This window comes from Canis aureus, chromosome 11 (genome assembly GCF_053574225.1).
Source record: "Canis aureus isolate CA01 chromosome 11, VMU_Caureus_v.1.0, whole genome shotgun sequence".
NCBI classification, from domain to species: Eukaryota; Metazoa; Chordata; class Mammalia; order Carnivora; family Canidae; genus Canis; species Canis aureus.
This window is the reverse complement of record NC_135621.1, coordinates 35,192,922-35,212,076: the sequence shown is the minus strand read 5'-3', so window position 1 is coordinate 35,212,076 and position 19,155 is coordinate 35,192,922. Positions and strand designations below refer to the sequence as shown.

Below are 19,155 nucleotides of genomic sequence, written 5' to 3'. Positions count from 1 at the left end.
GGGGAGGGCGGCGGCCGGGGGCGGGCTGAGGCGGCGGGAGGGGGGGAGGGCGTCCCAGAGGGGCCGCGGGGCCCGGGGGGGTCCCAGCGGGGGGGGGGTGTCCCAGCGGGATCCACGGGGCCTGGGGGCGGGGAGGGGGGGTGTCCCAGCGGGGGGAGGGCGTCCCAGCGGGGCCGGGGGGGTGGGGTGGGGAACGGGGGTGGTGTCCCAGCGGGGGCCGCGGGTCCCGGGGGGGGGGGGTCCCGGGGGGGGGTGTCCCAGCGGGGGGAGGGCGTCCCAGCGGGGGCCCGGGGGGGAGAGGGGGGGAGACGGGGGTGGTGTCCCAGCGGGGGCCGCGGGGCCCGGGGGGTGGGGTGTCCCGGGGGGGGGTCCCAGCGGGGGGAGGGCGTCCCAGCGGGGCGGGGGGGGGGGGACGGGGGTGGTGTCCCAGCGGGGGCCCGGGGGGGAGGGCGTCCCAGCGGGGCCCGGGGTGGGGGGGTACGGGGGGTGTCCTAGCGGGGGCCCCGGGGCCTAGAGGCGGGGGTGGGGGGAGCCCAGTGGAAGGTGGTGGCCGAGTGCGGTCTGAGACAGCTGGGGTGGGGGGAGGTGGGGGGAGGTTGGGGGAGGGCGTCCCAGCGGGTCCACGGCCCCGAGGTGGCGAGGAGGGTGTCCCAGGGGGATCTACGAGGCAGGGGCAGGCGTCTGAAGTGGCCGAGTGGGAGGGAGCAGGAGGCGCCCCAGGTAGGGAGGGCAGCTGGCCCGGAGTCGAGGTGGCCACGGGGAGGGGCGCAGAGCCGGGTCGGTGGGGGCCGGAGCTGGCGACCGAGCCGGCTACGAGTGGGGGTGGCCGAGTGGGGGTGGCCGAGTGGGGGTGGCCGGGCGCCTCTGAGGGAGGAGAGCTGGGGTTGAGCTTTTGCTGTCGGCCAAATTCGAGTCCCCCTCCTTTTGATCTATTGAGAGCGAGAAGATGGGGGGGGGGGCGCCCAAGAGCCCTGCCCCTGGGAGTGGGGTAAGGAGGTGGGAGCCGGACCACCCCCACATCTTTCCTCCTGGGACTTGGGGAAATCCCACCCCACCCCCAAGCTGGCCGGAGTTGGGCCCTGACTCTTTCCTGGGGTTTGAAGGCGGAGGCAGACCGAGCTGTCGAGAACTCACTTGGCTCCGGGAGGCCTGTTGAGGGAGAGTCAGCAAAGATTCTCTGGCTGCGGAAAATCTATTCAAGGAAACACATTTATTGAGCATCCCCCTTAGCCCGGTCAGTCCACTGTCAATGCTGTTTACTTTTTTTTCTGAAGCTCTTTCAGCCCCACTTTCTCTTTAGGGGCCTTGCAGTCTGGCCCCAGCCCCTCCGGAAGGTCGGTGCTGTGTGCTGGGAGACCTGCGGGGTCACAGGGAGAGGGACGCGCAGTGGGGTGTCACCCCTACTAGGGCAGAAGGAAATAGATCGCCATGCTCTGCATTTAGCAACTTAAATATGTTCTATGTTCTTCAAACCTCACAAAAACCTTGGAAGGCAGGATTATTTTACCCATTTTACTGGAAGGAACATGAGCCCCCACCCCAACTAATTGGCTCCAGGTCACACAGCTATGACTTGAACCGCGATTGGAGTGGGCAAGAAAGGAGAGAGGGCAGGGAAGCTGAGCAGCTGCACACTCCCACTAAGGCTAGTTGGTGCTGCACAGGGATTCCAGTGCTTCCCCCTGAACCTAATGTGCGGTGCCTGGCAGTGTGTGCCTGACAGTGGGCTGCAGGAACGCTCCTTCTTCTGCCAATTCTGTTTTTAAAATAACTCCTTGTCCTTAAGGCCCAGTTCAAACACCTCTTCTGTCATGATGCCTTCCCTATATTACCACCTCTCATGACACTTAGAGACAGCAGATGGTTGCAGTAAGGGGCATCCTATATGTTAGTTCAATATAACAAACCTTTGTGAAGGGTCCACTGAGGGCCAGACAGATGTCTATGAAGTACTAGCCTCCTCCTCTAAGGACAAGAAGCAACCATCACTTAAATTTCTCTTTGTATCTCACCATATAAGGTGCTTTTAAAAATCTCTAGTGAACCAATAAACACGTGGGGTCTGCCTTCGGGGGTCTGTGTTACATTTAGAGGAATGTGCAGAAACCATGTTGAGGGCCAAATTATGTACTTGAGAAAATAAATGCAAAGGGAGCTTGGCAAGCACATCACAGGGCTGTAGTGCATGGGGAAATCTGGGGCATGAAGGTCTGAGCAACGTCTTGAAGAATGGGTTTGCACAGGAGGAGAGCAGGGAGGATATTTCTGTGGCAGAAATAGGGTGAGCCCAGGACTCCAGTCTGACAAGAAGTAGTACATGTCACGACCTAGGGAAGAAAAAGATGAACTGGGTGGAATGGGTCCAGGTCACAGAAGTCGGTAGAAGCCACCAGGCAGGCAGAAGAGTCACTTTAGTGTGGGAGGCCAGAGTCAATTACAGCAGGTTCTGAACTAGAAATACAACCATCTGCCCCAGACAGAGAGGAGGATCCACTCCAGCTAAATACAAGGAGAAATATTAGGAATCTTCTAGTTCAAAAGAACACAGACCTGGGGGGGGGGGGGCGGGGGAGGAGATGGCAGAGACTAACTCATCAGAAGGTGCTAGAAGAGCCTTGTTTAAAAACTGTCTGGCCGAGTTCAGCTTGTGTCATCCTCCTGCAGGCAGTCATCTGTCAAGGCAGTGATAACCTGCAATGCAGCTTTGCCCCCAACCGAGCCCCCTGACACTCCGACCTGGGAGGCAAGAGCACTGCCCTTTTAACTAAGGATTTGCCACCAACCTGTGACCTTTGAGGAGTGCACTTTCTCTGGAGTTCAAGGTCAGCTCTTCATCTCTAAAGACCTTTCTTTTTCTATTAATCTATTTCCTAGAGAAAAATTGTCACCCCTGGTATCTGAAATAATTAAATCTTAACGTTTTTTTAAAGTTGATACAGACCTTAGGCCAGAAAGCATGGAAGGTTTCTCAATTTTCTGCCTCTGCTGAGCATGGGGAGAACAACAGGTGGGGGAGGGGAGTGTTGCCATATTCAGCGTTTCCCTCTTGACCCTTTCCTCTGGGAGGTTGTGAAGTCTAATGGTTAAGACCCAGCCTCCAAAATAGACCTCTGTGGGTTCAAATTTATCTTCCAGTGATGGACTGGAGAGTGTGACCTCTCTGAACCTCTGTGTCTTCATCTGTGAGAGGTGGGTGATAAGAACTACCTCACCTAGAGACAGTGCAGGATACAGGGCACAGAGCAGGGCTCAATGAATAGCGGGCAGCTAATATAACTTGCCAAGTCTCCGAGCAAAAGCAGAGCGGCACAGAGCTTCTATGTCTAGATTTCAACCATTTTCTTTCATCATTGTTTCTTGGCACTCCCGGCACCATATGTGGCTTAGAGACCACAGGCTCTGATGTGTTTTACCTGAGAAAGCGGGCAGTGTTTCCTCTGAAGCGTGGTTCCACTGTGGAGTTTGGCTACCCCAAGGGGGCTTGGGTGCCTGGTCTAGGAGGTACATCCTCTAGGCCAGGAAGGCAGCAGTGGTGCTGGGGGATTTCCATTCCTCTAGCCCATCATCTCAGTCAGCACTGCATGCATGGGCAGGAGGTTTCCCTGCTTTTCCCCCTGATTTTTTTCACCTCTATCCCTTGTCCTCCTCTTCCCCCCCTCAAGTGTATTAGATGGTCAGGAAATGTGGGTGGAAAAGAGGAAGAGCTGGAGACATCTCTTCCTCTCCCTCAGCTTGTGTGAAGACACTTCTGAACATGCTCAGTCTGTGCAGAACATAAATTATAAGAAAGAGATTTGTAGGCCTGCAGCCCTTCTGGGTTTCTGTATTTCTGTTGGAGTGCCTAAGAAAGCCCCTATTACTTACTATTGATTGCTTCTCAGTGCCAGGTTGACCCCCTCAGAGGCCAAGACATGGTCCCAAATGCCCAGCAAACAGGGTGTATGTTAGAAGTGGGGGCCTTCTTTGTATTTGGCTCTGGAGTGCTGGGGCACAGTCTCAGTGGTTCCCTCCCCCGGGACCTCCCCAACTCCAAATACTGCCTCTCTGTGCAGTAGGGGATTCCTTTCTCAGAGCTCACAGCACCATATGTGGCTTATAAACCACGAGCTTCCCCTCACTCAGCCCCAGTTTTTATGGAACATAGCCAAGGTACTTGCAGAAGCAATGTGAACATTCAAGTGATTTTCTCCTCCACCGCTGCTCCTCTTGGTCTGCCCATTCCAACAGTAACATCCATCCAGTTGTTCAGGAAGCCTCCTAGACTCTGTGTTTTCTCTTACCCATCCCCAACCCACCCCCACGACCAATGCACGTATTAGCAAACCCTGTGGGCTTTACCTGCAAAATCTATCCAGTACTTCCCATTTCTAGCCATCTGCACCACTGCCACCGCTCCAAGTCACTGCCAGCTCACACTGGCCTCCCTGCTAAGTGACTTGCTCCCTGTGGTCTGTCTTCAATCCAAAAGCCAGAGCAGTCCCTAAAAAGTTAAGGCACGTCATGTCACACTTCTCTCTAAAACCCCCCAGTGACTTTTCAAGTCAGATGGAGTCAAAGGCAAAGTTTTTACAATGATCTCCACAGGCCCCATGATATGGCCTGCTGCTGCCTCTCTGATGCTAGCCCCTCTTACCCCCTAGATCACTGACATGCAGCCACACCAACCTCCTTATTGCTCCTCAATACATCAGGTATGTCCCACCTCTGGCCTTTCGTAATTTCTGTGTTCGATGAACTTCACCCCCAGGTCCTCCACATCCTCATTTCAATTGTCACCTTTAGGTGAGCTCATCCTTGACCATCTCATAGAAGATAACAACTGCACAAGCCGAGACACTGTCTCTTCTGCTTCATTTTTCTCTAACAAACTATGTATTTGCTTATTTAATTATTATTATCTGTCTCTTCTCATTAGTAAGTTGCATGCCTGGAAACTTTATTTAGCTCACTCTTGTATTCCCTAGCACCTAGAACATCATGTCTGGCACATAGTAGGAGCTCAGTAAATGTTATGAATTTCACATGAATGAAATCCCTCTACATAGGGCCTTCCCTCTCATAAGAAGACCACAAGGTGGGGGGCAGGAGGGCAGTGAGGGTAGGACCCTCAGTGAAGAATGACCTAGAATTTCAGTATCATCATCATGATACTGGGAATGATGGCAATGATGATGGGGATGGGGATGACCAAGAGGATGATTACTTCCATCCTCAATGAGCTTTTAATGGAGGCACCACAGTAGTACTGATCCAGTTTATAGGCAAGAGTAGACAACTTGTACAAGATGATACAACTTGAGAATGGTAGGAGTCAAGACTAGAATCTAGGGAGTTAGGATCTGAGTGCTCACACTCCCAATTAGCACATGAGTGTATAGACAGGTAAGAAAACAAACCTAGTCTGATGGGATAATTTATCCAAGGCCTTCTGATAAAATCCAGAGGTTTAATGAGCATCATGAGTCTCAAACAGGAAGGACAGGGCTATCTCTCACCCTGACACTGGCAATTCACCTCTACAACTGCTCCCTCTCATCATGCTTCTGGTGGACACGTTTCACTCCTTGGGTGTGCTATAGGAAAATTTAAAAATAGAATAAATGTATATATTTTAAAAATTTTCACAATCTGACCCCTGCTTCTCTCCCTAGCTTCATTTCTCCCTCAAATCCCTTCCTACTCAGTGTAGCCTTCCTTCAGTTGCCCTAATTTGCCATATTCTCTAAGTAATTCAGCTTCCTTGACCCTTTTCATGCCCCCACCCCAACCTGGATAAGATGTCCCTCCCTGGTGCTGTCGCAACCCCCACGATCATAGCATCTACCAGGGTGTATTGTGATTGCCTGTTCATGTACTGTCATCTACACTAGACCTTTGCGGCTAAAGACTGATCGACTCCTTTTCTTATCCCTAGTGCTAGGCAGTTTGCCCAGATTGTGGGAGGCACTCAAAACATGATGGATGGATGGATGGATGGATGGATGGATGGATGGATGGATAATTACGTGGATACAACAGTATGTGACATACAATACTCTTTGATTTTCAGCATCCCTCACTGTCAGAGTACGCACTCTTTAGGTGATAGATTATTAGGAAAGTCTCAAAGTTTTGAACGTTTAGTAGAAGTGGGTAAAATGTGGAAATGCGATGTTTTATGATAGGTTCAGATAGCATGTAACAAACGTGTTGCTAATTTAACCATATAAACACAAGAGGTGCATGGTTTAGTGAATGGGATAGAGAAGTTGCTGTAAAAATCCTGCTCCACCAAGACCATTTTCACTCCTGCCCCAGCTCTGCTCAAGAAATCGCCCACACCTCTTTATCACAGTCAGAGCACAATGACCAGGTGTGTGTGTGTGTGTGTGTGTGTGTGTGATGAGGGTGTGGGAATACACCCCCCCTGCCCCACAGCCACCTGCAAGCCTTTGCTCTTTGTTCATTCAAGCTCTTCTCCCCAGCCCCAGCAGCCTCCTTCCAGAAAAATCTAGTCCCTGACCACCTGTGCCCTCACCTCTTCAGTCCCTCCATCATTTGAGTGCCTCTTCAGAATGAGAGTGGTAAGGATACGGACTGGATTTGGTCCTATCTGGAAGACTTACTAGGCTGTGTGGTTCTGGAAAGATATCTAACTTCTTGGGGATCCTTGGGTGGCTTAGTGGTTTAGCACCACCTTTGGCCCAGGGCGTAATCCTGGAGTCCCGGGATCGAGTCCCACATCGGGCTCCCTGCATGGAGCCTGCTTCTCCCTCGCCTGTGTCTCTGCCTCTCTCTCTTTCTGTGTCTCTCATGAATAAATAAATAAAATCTTTTAAAATATATATCTAACTTCTCTGGTCCTCAGGTTCTTCATTTATAGAGGAATATGGATAGATACTTTGCAGGATTCATGGGAGATAACAAATACAAAAGAGACCAGGATAACTGTAAGCTTCATATACATAATTACCATTAATGTGTGCCAACTAAATAAAGCCAGCCCCTCTATAGTTCAGAGCCTTGCTGGATATTTTCAGCACTAGAAAAAACTAAAATAGCATCCATAAACTTTGTCTTACAGTACCACCAATGGCCTAGAACTGTGGTAAGATTTCAGTGAAAGAAGTATCAGTAAAGCACCCAGCATGCTCTGTTTCAGCAGAAGGGAGATCATTATGTAATTAGGGTAATATCCACGGATCTCTAGAGGGCAAAACCGCCAGGCCACGGATCTCTAGAGGGCAAAACCTCTTGGGCTTCATTTCACTGCGCTCACCGTGCTATCCTTAGAGCTTATTGTTGCATGGGCAACTGACCCAGAAAGTATGATTTTCACTTGATTCACACATTGAACAAATCTGAGCGTCTGACCTAGGCAAGGGGGCTACAGCAATGAACAAGCAGTTCAAAATCCCTGTCTTGTGGAGCTCTCATACCAGCAAGGGACACCAGGCTATAGCACGTCAGTATGTTAGACTGTGCTAAGGGAAAGGAAGGCTTTGGGATTGGGATTGCTATTTTAGCTTAGATGGTCAAGGAGACCTCACTGAGAGGGTGACATTGGAGTAAAGACCTCAAGGAGGTATGGGAGCTTGCCATGCAAATATCTGGAAAAAGAGCCTTCCAGGTAGAAAAAAGAATGAATGCAAAGGCCCTGAGGTGCATCTGAGGAGCAGAGGGAAGGCCAGTGTAGCTGAGACGAGTGAGTAGTTCACCAAGTGTTTATGGAGCTCCTACTACATAGGGAATAAACAAATGAGCACAATGCCTGGCACACAGTCAGCGCTCAGCACATGCTACTGTTTTCCTCATTGTCATTACCACTGTTATCTCTGCATTCTCCCACCACCACCACCTCCACCAGTATCCAGCCCAAGATCCCGTGCCTAGTAAGAGCTCAGTAACTGCCTGGTGAACTGAATCTCGCTGACCTGTGTAGGCTGGGTCCCTAACCATTAACATCTGGTTATCTCTCGATGTTTAACTGCACTGGAGACTTACTGTTTCCTTGCATTGGCCTTTCGCTCTGAAAATCTTAGGTCCCAAAATGATACCAGAATTGTATGTAAATGCAGTACTATATTGCTCTGATTGAATTCCCCTCAACCTTCAAAAATGTAAAGAGGGGAGTCCAGCAGTTCAGATCCTGTGAATTCTGATCAGTCCTAGGCACCTTCATTTCATAGGGACCCCCAGAGGGGAGCAGCATGTGCTGGGCTTATCAGCTTTGGGCTGTTACCTGGGACCCAGCAGGCAGAACTAGGGTCCTGCTGTTTACAACCCAGCTCAGCCTGGAACAAGATTTCCCCTAGAAAGGGGTGGATGAGAGTGAGGCCACTAGGTGCTCATCAGGAAGCTTTCAAACACAGTGATTATCACAGTAATTCAGGAGATCTGTCCAGCCTGTGGAAGAGATTGAGTCAGTAAGAAACTAATGAACTCCTCTCTGAACCTCTGTCTGCCAGGAGATATTAAGTCTCTTAGGCAGATCTTTAATGACTTAAGGCCCTCTTGCTCCAATAAGCCTAGGTCCTGTTGTTCTTCAAATGTAAGAAATAGCACCCTTCTTTTGACCTATTTGTCAGAAGCGAAGGCAAGGACAAGCACTCAGAGAAAGCTTTCAACTCCGTTGCTCCGTGACTGTTGGCGTACTCATCTCCCACCCCGCTGCTCAAGCCCCTCCACCATGCAGAGACTTCCAAGACCACATCTCAAAGCCTGGGCTTTTGGTGTGTGACCCGTGTACCAAGCAGCAAGGCCCTTCCTCCACTGACCCAGGGTCACCTCTTGTTCCCAAAGACACCCTCCCCATGGGCGGGCTGGCCTCTTTCTCTTTCTTCTCTGATACCATGCAAGTTTCTCTCTTCTAAAATAAATAAGGTGTGTCTTCTTTCCACCCACCACATCTGCTCTCCCAGAAAGAGAACACTACCTTAAGAGTAAGGAAGACATTCTCATTTTAGAGAAAAGTAAGGCATGGGCCCAGGGTGTTTTAGCCATTGTCTTAAAGTCACACAGCTTGTCCCCATCGAGAGTCCAGGTGTGAGACACATGCTTCTGATTCCAAACTCCTCTCCCTGTCCACTCATCCTGTGCCTTGGATGAGTGACCTCCAAAGAATACGGATTAGCATTCTCATTAGCATTCCTCCAAGGACTGAAGATTAGCACCCAAAAAATAAATATTTGGTGTCAACTTGTATGCAGATCGGCACAGAAAACCAGTTTTCAATACGGTGTAGAGGCCAGTTCCAAAGTACTTGTTAAACAGAAGTGATATCAATAAATATTTGTCAAACTGCTGAATTAATACCAATGACATGAAATTAAGGCAGGTGGATCTTCTGAGAAGTAATGGCATTTTCCATTCTGGAGAAAGGAGATTCTTTGCTCTGTAAACAGATTTGCGTGAGAATTTTCTTTCATAAAAGTGACTCTGCCTGCATGATTTTCACAATAGCTGTGCTTGGTTTACAAGCTAAGCGGCCCAGGAGCTGGGATTCTCTTTGCTACTGAGCCGAAATGGCCTAGAGTAAAGCCAGATTTTGCCTCTGCCAAGCTTATGAAGGCAAGGCCTTTGTGTTGTTCAAAGCTTCTTTCCATTTCTCTAAGAAAGGAGGGTTCCTATCCAAAAAGGTACAGCCTCTCTGAAGGTGTCTGAAACCTCTGAAACTAACAGACACTTGAACTTCTTTTCATTTCTCATCCTGACATATGTTTGCATGTTTTCTCTGGAAATGTCTTGCATCCGTTCATCCCAAAGGCTATGAAGCAGGGCCAAAGGCTCATTCAAGAAGAAGAAGGGAGAATTAATTAAAATGTCAGGTACTGAGCTAGGCATTTTATACTTGATTTCCCACTGAATAATCATAACCCTGTGAGGTAAATATTAAGTTCACATAAGACCAAAGAATAAAACCCAGAGAAGACCAGTGGTCTGCCCCAGCCTGCAGGTGGCAAAAATGATTCTGAAACTTACACCTGCCTGAGCCAAAGTCCACGCTCCTTATATTCTCCTCTCAGGGGCTTCCTGGACCCACAGTTAGGTTCAGCTTGGCATTTACACCTCTCTCGATCTGCTCCGACTAGATTTATCTGCCACAATTTCCCACATCAGTAGTCTGCCCAGGGAGCTTTTTAAAAAATAGATGAACCCTGGTGTCCTATCAACCTACCAATGGAAGAGGGTAGGCATGGGTATTTCATTAAACTGCTGAGTCAACAGGATGGTATGTCCATCCCTGGTTAAGAATCACTACAACAGGAGCACCTGGGGGGCTCAGTGGTTGAGCATCTGCCTTTGGTTCAGGTCGTGATCCTGGAGTCCTGGGATCAAGTCCCTCTTTGGGCTCCCCGCAGGGAGCCTGCTTCTCCCTCTGCCTATGTCTCTGCCTCTCTGTGTCTCATGAATAAATAAAACCTAAAAAAATCACTACAATATATAGACCCTTTATTCCAGAAGAGCTCTGCCCACCCCCATTAATGCTCACAATTCCCCCTTCCCTACCATTCTCCCACACTCCCTAAACTGAGCAAATTCAATTTCCCTTCAATAGCCCGTACCTCACCCCCCCAGTGATCAAAATGCATTCTGTTTAAATGTTGGCAGAAAATGACCCATTTATATACTCAGCTTACCCATACACTATGATAAATTACAAATAAATAAATCATTTAATACAAAAGTTTCAAGCTTAGGAAAATAGGAAAGAAATAAAAGGAACATGATCTCACAATTTCAGTGGAGAAATGGAACTGTAAACATGGAAGAAAAAGTTGCTATTAAAAGGGGAAAGTACCCCCCAAAAAAATGAGGGGGAAAGTAGATCCAATTTAACCACATGAAAATGTAAAACTATGAAAGAATAAGCGAAGCATACAGAAAGAACATTTGTTGTAAATATGACATGCAAAAACTAGTAATATTATCATCTAAAAAGACCAGACAAATAGGATAAGTTCTCTGAAGTTGGGAACATTGTATACCTTGTTTGGTATTGTATTCCTGTGTCCATAGATGCTTGGCTTATAGTAATATTTGTTGAATGAACAGATTTTTTTTAACCTGAAAACCCCAAGAGATAAGTTATTGGGTAAGTTATTTTGCAAGGAAAGGTGACATGGTGCATATCCATCCATGCTGGATGAGATGCAGCCACAGAGAAAGAGATCCCAAAAATATGTTTGCCTCTGAACCTAGCAAAAAAGAAATGAAAATAACTGACAAAAGAGGAAATATGATTACTCAACACATGGGAGCATATTGCAAATCTCACTTGTGATATGAGAAATAGAAATATTTAAAGACCTGATGGGTTCTTATTTGTATCTAAGAAATGAGCTGAGATTTAAAAAAAAAAAAAAATGTATAGGGCAGCCCGGGTGGCTCAGGGGTTTAGTGCCGCCTTCAGCCCAGGGCGTGATCCTGGAGCCCCAGGATCAAGTCCCACATCAGGCTCCCTGCATGGAGCCTTCTCCCTCTGCCTGTGTCTCTGCCTCTCTCTCTATGTGTGTGTGTGTGTGTGTGTGTGTGTGTGTGTGTGTGTGTGATGAATAAATAAATAAAATCTTTAAAATAAATAAATAAAAATAAATTTAAAAAATTATAAAATATAATGGTAAGGCAGGTAGGGTGAAACAGCTTCTTCATGCTATCATTGATTCAGCCACTTTGAAGGCTAGTAGAAATAGGAGCCAGGTTCCAATGGTATCCAGATGGTTAGTGTAATGGGAATTATTGGTTTTGTGTGCCCAGCAACTGAACCCCCCCTTCTAACAGAACCCACAATTCTCAAACAACATGCCTACCCTGGTCAACCTTCACTGGGCTTCTTCAAACCAGCCCTGTCTGGAAGAGAAGCCCCCTTTTTTCTCTGGTTGTGAATCAGTGAAGGACAGGATTCTAGAAACTGCCAGTAGTTGTGTCTCTTGAAAACACGGAGAGAGTATATCTGTAATAGAAAAAAAAAAAAAAGTTGTTTTGCAGAGAATCCTGTTGGCATTAGACTCCCTGATCCCCATCATTCCCGCGGTCATTTTCTTTTCTTTTTTCCAAGATTTTATTTATTTATTCATGAGAGACACAGAGAAAGAGAGGCAGAGACATAGGCAGAGGGAGAAGCAGGCTCCATGGAAGGAACCTGATGCGGGACTCGATCCCGGGACTCCAAGACCGTGCCCTAGGCCAAAGGCAGGCGCCAAACCACTGAGCCACCCAGAGATCCCCCTGAGGTCATTTTCTGTGTGTAGTTGATGACCTGAGCTGATTGTCTCTTCCACCCTGAGTGTACCAGACTAGGCTCCTTCTGGTTTGTGAAAACCTGTTGTGACCTTCTCAGGAACTGGGTGTTAACCAGTTGGAGCTTGAAATTAGCCCTGATAGAGATACCTACTCTATAGCCTCAGTTTCTAGCCCAAGGAAATCTGAAAACATTGCAAATCAGGGCTTTTACCCCTGCCCCCAACACCCCCTCCCCCCCAAAGAGCCAGTTGTTAAACACTTACCAGCACACCACTTTCCTTAAGGTACCTGTACTGGATTTCTGTCACTAGCAATTCAGAGAATGTTGGACAATGCAGCCAGGGTTGCTGAGACCCAAATCCTACCTGAGACTTTTATCTCCAGTTTATAAATGAAAAACCCTCCCCAGGTGGTCCCCAAGAGAGACCAAAGCCACAGGGAGTTTTATTTTTAACTGGGCTTTAGGCTATGCATGAAGCTGTTCTGCAAGGATCATAGCTGGACACTTAGGAGAGCAGCCTTTTCCACTGACCTGGATATTGGGTAAGTTATTTTGCAAGGAAAGGTGACATGGTGCATATCCATCCATGCTGGATGAGATGCAGCCACAGAGAAAGAGATCCCAAGAGAAAATATGTTTGCCTCTGAACCTAGCCAGAAGCCCCGGCAGGAGGGGGTGCAGTGTGTCGTCCCAAGCCTGCTTGCCACTGGGGAGAAAAGAGAGTAAAAAAAAATATACAATATGCCCAGACCTCTTCCAGGCGTCCACGCTCTGGGTCAGCTTTTCTCTCAGACTACATTCAACAGATTGGCCGAAACAAGAGACACTACACCCACCTCCAGACTTCTTTCTGCCTGGTGCCTCTGCCCACTGGCAAAGATGATCCAACAATGTTCCCATGCCTCTGGTTATCCCATGCCCCATCGTAGAAAAGAGGCAAAAAAGAGGGATCCAAGGGAAGAGGCCACAGAGGAAAGCCCCTCCTCCAGGTGTCCGCAGGATTCTTTTGACAGTAAGTGGGAGGATCACAACTGTTGATACCTTAAAGCTACATGAGTGATCTTATGTCTAAGAATCATTTCTAAAGAAATAATACAAAACAGGAGCACCTGGGTGGCTCAGTGGTTGAGCATCTGCCTCAGGTTCAGGGTGTGATCCTGGGGTCCTGGGATCAAGTTCCCTATTAGGCTCCCCGCAGGGAGCCTGCTTCTCCCTCTGCCTGTGTCTCTGCCTCTCTCTCCCTCTGTGTCTCTCATGAATAAACAAATAGAATCTTTTAAAAAAATGAAATAATATAAAACAAAAGAAAGGGTTTATATACTGACTTGTATTCAGAATAGGGAGGAGGGGGAGAAAAGCCTGGGATCCACACAAATGTCTAACCATAAGAGAATGACTAAGTGAATTATAATACAACATTATAATGTATCACAGTCATCAAAAAATGTTTTGAAGGGATTATAATAAGACAGAAAAAAATCATATGTTAACTAAGTAAAAATTAAGATTTAACTTTTATATTCAGAATGGCAATCCCAGAAAGAAAAAAGGTCAAACCATGCTCTGCACCAATAAAAAACTACAGAAGTATGGTCCCAGGTTTTAACTGTGGTTTTCTGGTTTGGGTGGTGAAACTACTGAAGGCTTTTAGTTCTGCTTTTCTCTGTATTTTCCAAGCTGTGTTCAACCATCTTACATAAAAATGGATATGACTTAGTGAGTGTTGCTCAGTGTTTGTCTTACGCCAGGCCCTATCCAGAGAACTTTGCACAGATTATCTTACTTAAATCTCCCTGCGACCCCCCAAGGTGGGTACTTTCATTTACTCCAATTTACGAATGGAGAAATCAAGGCTCAGATAACTTAAGTATCTCACCCCAAGTCACACAGCAGATAGCCAGGGTTTAGAGCCTGGTCTGTTTGATGTCCACTCCACTCTCCTCAATAAGAGAAGAAAATAGGTAAATATTTTACATATAGCTATATATAAATACAGATATTAAACTTTTCTAAGCTGGAGATTCATCCCTCAAGGCCAATTCAAGGCCTACCTGTTTTGTGAGAAACTTCTGCTTCCTGTGCCTAAACTCTTAACCCTGACGTTGACTCCCACAAGGTCATAGGCTGTCCTGCACTGTTGGCGATCTTTTCGTGGCTAGCAGTTACACCCTCAGATAGATCAGAAAGCCTAAGGGAAGGAAGGGCACCTTCTCCTCACTCTGGTTCTTTTCTTCCTCACCTTGCACAGTACACTTCAGCCATGATCTCTCTGCACCATAAGAGAAACCAAGCCAGGACTCCCAAATTCATGTCCTAAGGGAAGTTGGAAAGCCTTCCCCAAGATTTCCTCTTACTTTCATAAGCTTACTTTGTCATGGCTGCGGCTACCTCCAACTCTTGGTTCCACTGACCCAGTTCATTCAGGAAACAGTCTCACTTTTCTGCCCTTGACCCAGATAGAAAATCAGCCCCTCCCTTGGTTTTTACAATGAACCCACACAACAAGGCCATCCGACCAGGTACACTTTATCAAGGATATTGGAGGGCAAAGAGAGGTTTACACCATTGAAACTCAAACAACTTCAACGTGAATATTAAATATCCCTGAGAAAACAAAACAAAACAAACCCTTTGGCTACCAGGCCCTGAGAAGCATTATTTATTGGCTGCTTTGCTCTATGACTATCTCATTTAATCCTCTCCCTCCCTCCCTCCCTGCCTCCCTAGTGCTTTCCTACCCCACCCTCAGCCTGCATCCTACTCCCAACTCTTCTCTCTGTAATGCACAGCTATCCTGTTCATTGAGGCCCCAACCTCCAGACTCAGCTCCTGACCTTTCCAGGTGCCCAGCTGGTCGATAGGACCTTTCACGGAAAACTAATCCATTCTTCTTGGACTGTTGTGTTGGTGGACAGCAAACATTTTATCTTCCTCTATTACACTTAAATATATACAATTAATTGAGAACGTGCTTTGTGCCAGATGCTGAAGATATGCAAATTTGGAAAAACACACAAGCAATAATCTTGAAGAACTTGATTAATACGTTCCTTAAGAATACGTAGTTTACAGAACAGGTAGCTGCCAGAGCAGACCATTGGTGCTATTAACAGAGGAGGAGGCAAAGAGCCATGGGGCTCAAGGGGATAGAGCAGCCTATAAATTTGGGCCTCTTAGAGATGCAAGGCCAGACATGCAGGAGTCTCAAGTTCTGAGTTCCTTTCTCTAGCCACCATTAGTTCAGCTGGTATTCCTCTCATTTCCCTTCCAAAAGCTTCTCTTCGGCTGTGGCTGCCAAGTTTCTTTCCATTGCATTACACAATATACAGTAATTTATGACTGACACTAACTCAATAACCCTAACTTGACCATAACTCCAATGTGGAACATGCAGCCCTTTAACTCTGCACCACATGCAGGGTACCATGAGCATCTCTAAGACCATCTGGGGGGTTGAACAACAGAGGATATTGAAGCCTCTCCAAAGCAAGTCAACATGTGCTGAATGTTCAATCAAGTCCATTTTCAACCTAAGTTTCCTGTTTCCTGTTCTCCCTCCCCCCTTTCACAACCAAATACAAACCAGAGCTCTTTCAGATTCTTTTAAAAATAAACAGGGATCGCGGGGAGGGCTGGTGATCTCTGTTATCACAAAGGATGTTGCCTCTCTTGACACTGGTTTCAACAGTTCCTTTACAAAATACTGTGACTGTGCTTTATTTTAGCCTTAGCTTGAATTCTGAGCATAGAACAACTGGTTGTCAAGATACTCAAGCTGCTTGCCATAGAAGTTCTAATTTGTGGAACACATTTTACATGCTAGTTATTGTGCTAAATATACCAGATTTAATCCTCAAAATGAACTTATGAGATAAGTGACATGTTATTTTTTTTTCAATTGAAGCTCTGAGAATTTGCCCAAGATCACCCAGCTGATAAGCAGAAGGCCTGGAGTTTGAAGCCAGGTTCATTGGAGGCTAAACTCATGGTATCTCTCAAATGCATTAGTAAGTGGAAATAAGAATCATAATGGTTTTGAGGTCTTTTCCTAATAATTTGAAACTGGAAACCAAATGTATCATCTTTTAAAGACATAATAAGGATTTGCCTTTACCCTAGTATAATATACTACTATTAAGTTTAAAGTTCAAATCGTAATTATTGCTGTACTCTGGGTTGAGATGTTTTAAATTAGTTTTTTTCATAAGGAAAGAGATATAGGCTCCCTGTAAAATTTAAAACTTTATGAAGTATAAAGTGAAATATAAATGTCAATAGTCCACAAAAATTTGAATAAACACTTCACCAAAAGAGATCTACAAATGGCAAATAAGTACATGAAAAATGTACATTGTTAATCATTAAAGAAATGAAAATTTAAGTCATCCATTAGAAGAGCTAAAATTTAGAAGTCTGATCATGCCAGATACTGGCAAGGATATAGACAAATGGAAATGTTCATACAGTGCTAGTGGGATATAAGATGGTACAACCAGTTTGAAAACCAACTTTGCAGGTTCTTAAAAAGTTACACCTTTCATATGATCTAAACATTCCACTCTCAAGTATTTACACAAAAGAAATGAAAGCATATGCAAACACAAAGACTGGTGCACAAATGTTCCTAGCAGTTTTATTTTGTTTTGTTTTTGGGGGAATAGCCCAAAACTATTCACAATCCAAATGTCCATCACCAGATGAATGATAAGCAAATTGTGATACATCCATACAATTGTGATGCTATTCTGCAATTAAAAGGAATCAATTATTGATATTCTTAGCAACGTGGATGAATCTCTAATTGTGCTTCAATGAAAGAAGCAAGACCAAAAATAAGACATATTACACGATTCCATTTGTGTAAAATTCTGGAAAATGCAAACTTTTCATGACAGAAAGTAGATCAATGGTTGCCTGAGATAGGGGACAGGGAAGGGTGATAGGGAGGGGATGGGAGGAAACTTTTGAAGACAATGAATATATTCGTTGGGACTGTGGTGACGGCTTCATAGGGTACATGTATGCCAAAACGTGTTAAATTGTATATTTTAAATATGCGCAGCTATTGTATGTCAATTATACCTCAATAAAATGGCTAAATACACACACACACAATCAATAGCCCCGAAATTCTCTCTCTTGAAATTACCACTAATATCAATTTTGTCATCCTCTTTCTAGACATTTGCACAGCAGGGATCATATTATGCGCTATTCTCCCATTCGCTTTTTTCACTTTTTTCACGTAGGTGCACATGAAGCCACCCCATTCCATTAAATGGCTTCTCAGTAATCCAGTATATGAATGCTTTGTGATATTTCCCAGGTCCTCTGTATGTGGATGTTTAGGTTACTTCCGGTTTTCTCTAGAGAATTTTAAAAAATCAATACAGTTATTTCCAGAGTTAGGAGCACCTGATTGAGAAGCTTCCTGCTCCTTAAAAAAAACAGTCCCTTACCTGTGGTTTCTCCTGTCCCACCCTTTCTCCAACTCCTCCCCACCCCCACCCGCTCCAGCAACCAAGCTGTTCTGGCCCACTTCCTCCACCTGGTGGGCAGTGTAGGAACTGGCCAAGCTTTATTATTCCTTCAGTGTGAGTGGTTCCCTTTGACTCCAGTTGGAGCTAAATCGAATCCTCTCACTCTTCTCATGAAAACTCATCAACTAAAATTAGCCCCAAGTCCCTTATCTAAGCAAAGCGTTGCTACTCTGGCCTCCATCCAGCTTTCCAGCAGTCCCCTCCCAGCACTTTGTACTCCAGAAATACATGACCAATCTTAGTTCTACTTTCTACCATCCACATCTTTATTCTTGCTCTTTGCTCTCCCTGGAGCGTCACTGTACCTTCTCCTATTCCGTGGTTGCCTGGCAAACTCCTATTCACCTTCAAAACTTAAGCATCCCCTGCCTCTCTGTAGTCTTGTCTGTTCCCTCCCACATGGAGTCAATCATTTCTTCCAACTGTGCCTGGTATATGTATCCAATACCACACCTATAACATTTGATGTAATTTCCCATTTATATGTTTGTCTCCTACACTAAACTGGCCCCCTCACTAAACCTGGTTATTGTGTCCCTCACCTCGCCCAGCGCTTTTCACGGTGCGCAGAACAAGGAAAGGGAGGCTTAATAAGCAGATGCTGTAATAAAATGAACTGACTACTTCTATGGCCCAAAGGAATGGCACTAAGTGCTTCTTTTTCCCATGCATGTAGAGCCTGCCAAAGTCAGGGTGCTACTGGTCAAGACACAAAGTTCAGAGTCTGAGACCAGTCAGAGGGACTACACAGTCTTTAATCTTTCCCAAATATGTTGTCAAGTGACATCTGCCACTTGGTTAAGCCTGAAGATCATTGGAACTATCTTGAACCCGGCATTCCTCCTTCAGTGCTTAGGGAACCATGGGGTATGGTTTACAGTTTGCAGCCTTGTACCTTTGGCAGCCACAGAGAAACTGTTCCAGGAAATGCAGTTTCCTGACTCTTTTCTTACCGCCCCAGGAAAGAAACTCTGGGGCCGTCATGACCCTCCTTTTGCCTCGTTTGGAACCCAAAGGAAGATATCATTCTTTTACTCATTCATTTGACAAATATTTATCAAGTGCCTCCATGGTTTCAGGCACCATTCTAGGCTTTTAGGATATGTAGTGAACAAAACAACAATCCCTGCCCTCTTGGAGGTTAATTCTAATGGAAGAAGAAAGACAATATTGACAAACATGATAAGTAAGTGTATTGCATAGTGCACTACAAGTTACATGTTGGGGGAAAAGGAAGAGAATCTCAAGCAGACCTCATACTGAGTGGGTACTGCCTATGAAGCTACTGATACCACAATACGCAAGCAAACAGAATACCTCTGGATGTCCCGTTGTGGGAGATGGGTTTTTTCACTGTGTAAGCTTGTTTGAGTGGGATTTCTCTTCCTCAAA

The 19,155-nt window shown here is 46.1% G+C and overlaps 2 long non-coding RNA genes across 3 annotated transcripts in view; one reads left to right on the top strand and one right to left on the bottom strand.

Annotated features, from left to right (window-relative positions):
- Positions 1–619: 619 nt before the first annotated feature.
- Positions 620–17,214, top strand: LOC144323859 (uncharacterized). Its single transcript, XR_013389221.1, has 3 exons — positions 620–1,234; positions 2,665–2,822; positions 16,128–17,214. It is a non-coding gene; the product is annotated as an uncharacterized LOC144323859 (long non-coding RNA).
- The window catches only part of LOC144323858 (uncharacterized), a 33,814-nt gene continuing 15,872 nt past the window's right edge, over positions 1,214–19,155 (bottom strand). The window contains exons 2-5 of one of the 2 annotated variants that reach the window (XR_013389219.1): positions 11,790–11,932; positions 5,397–5,573; positions 4,339–4,480; positions 1,214–2,327 (exon numbers count right to left, since the gene is read on the bottom strand). This is a non-coding gene — a long non-coding RNA (uncharacterized LOC144323858). The remainder of the gene's footprint in view (positions 2,328–4,338; positions 4,481–5,396; positions 5,574–11,789; positions 11,933–19,155) is intronic. The other variant, XR_013389220.1, reaches the window with a different exon arrangement.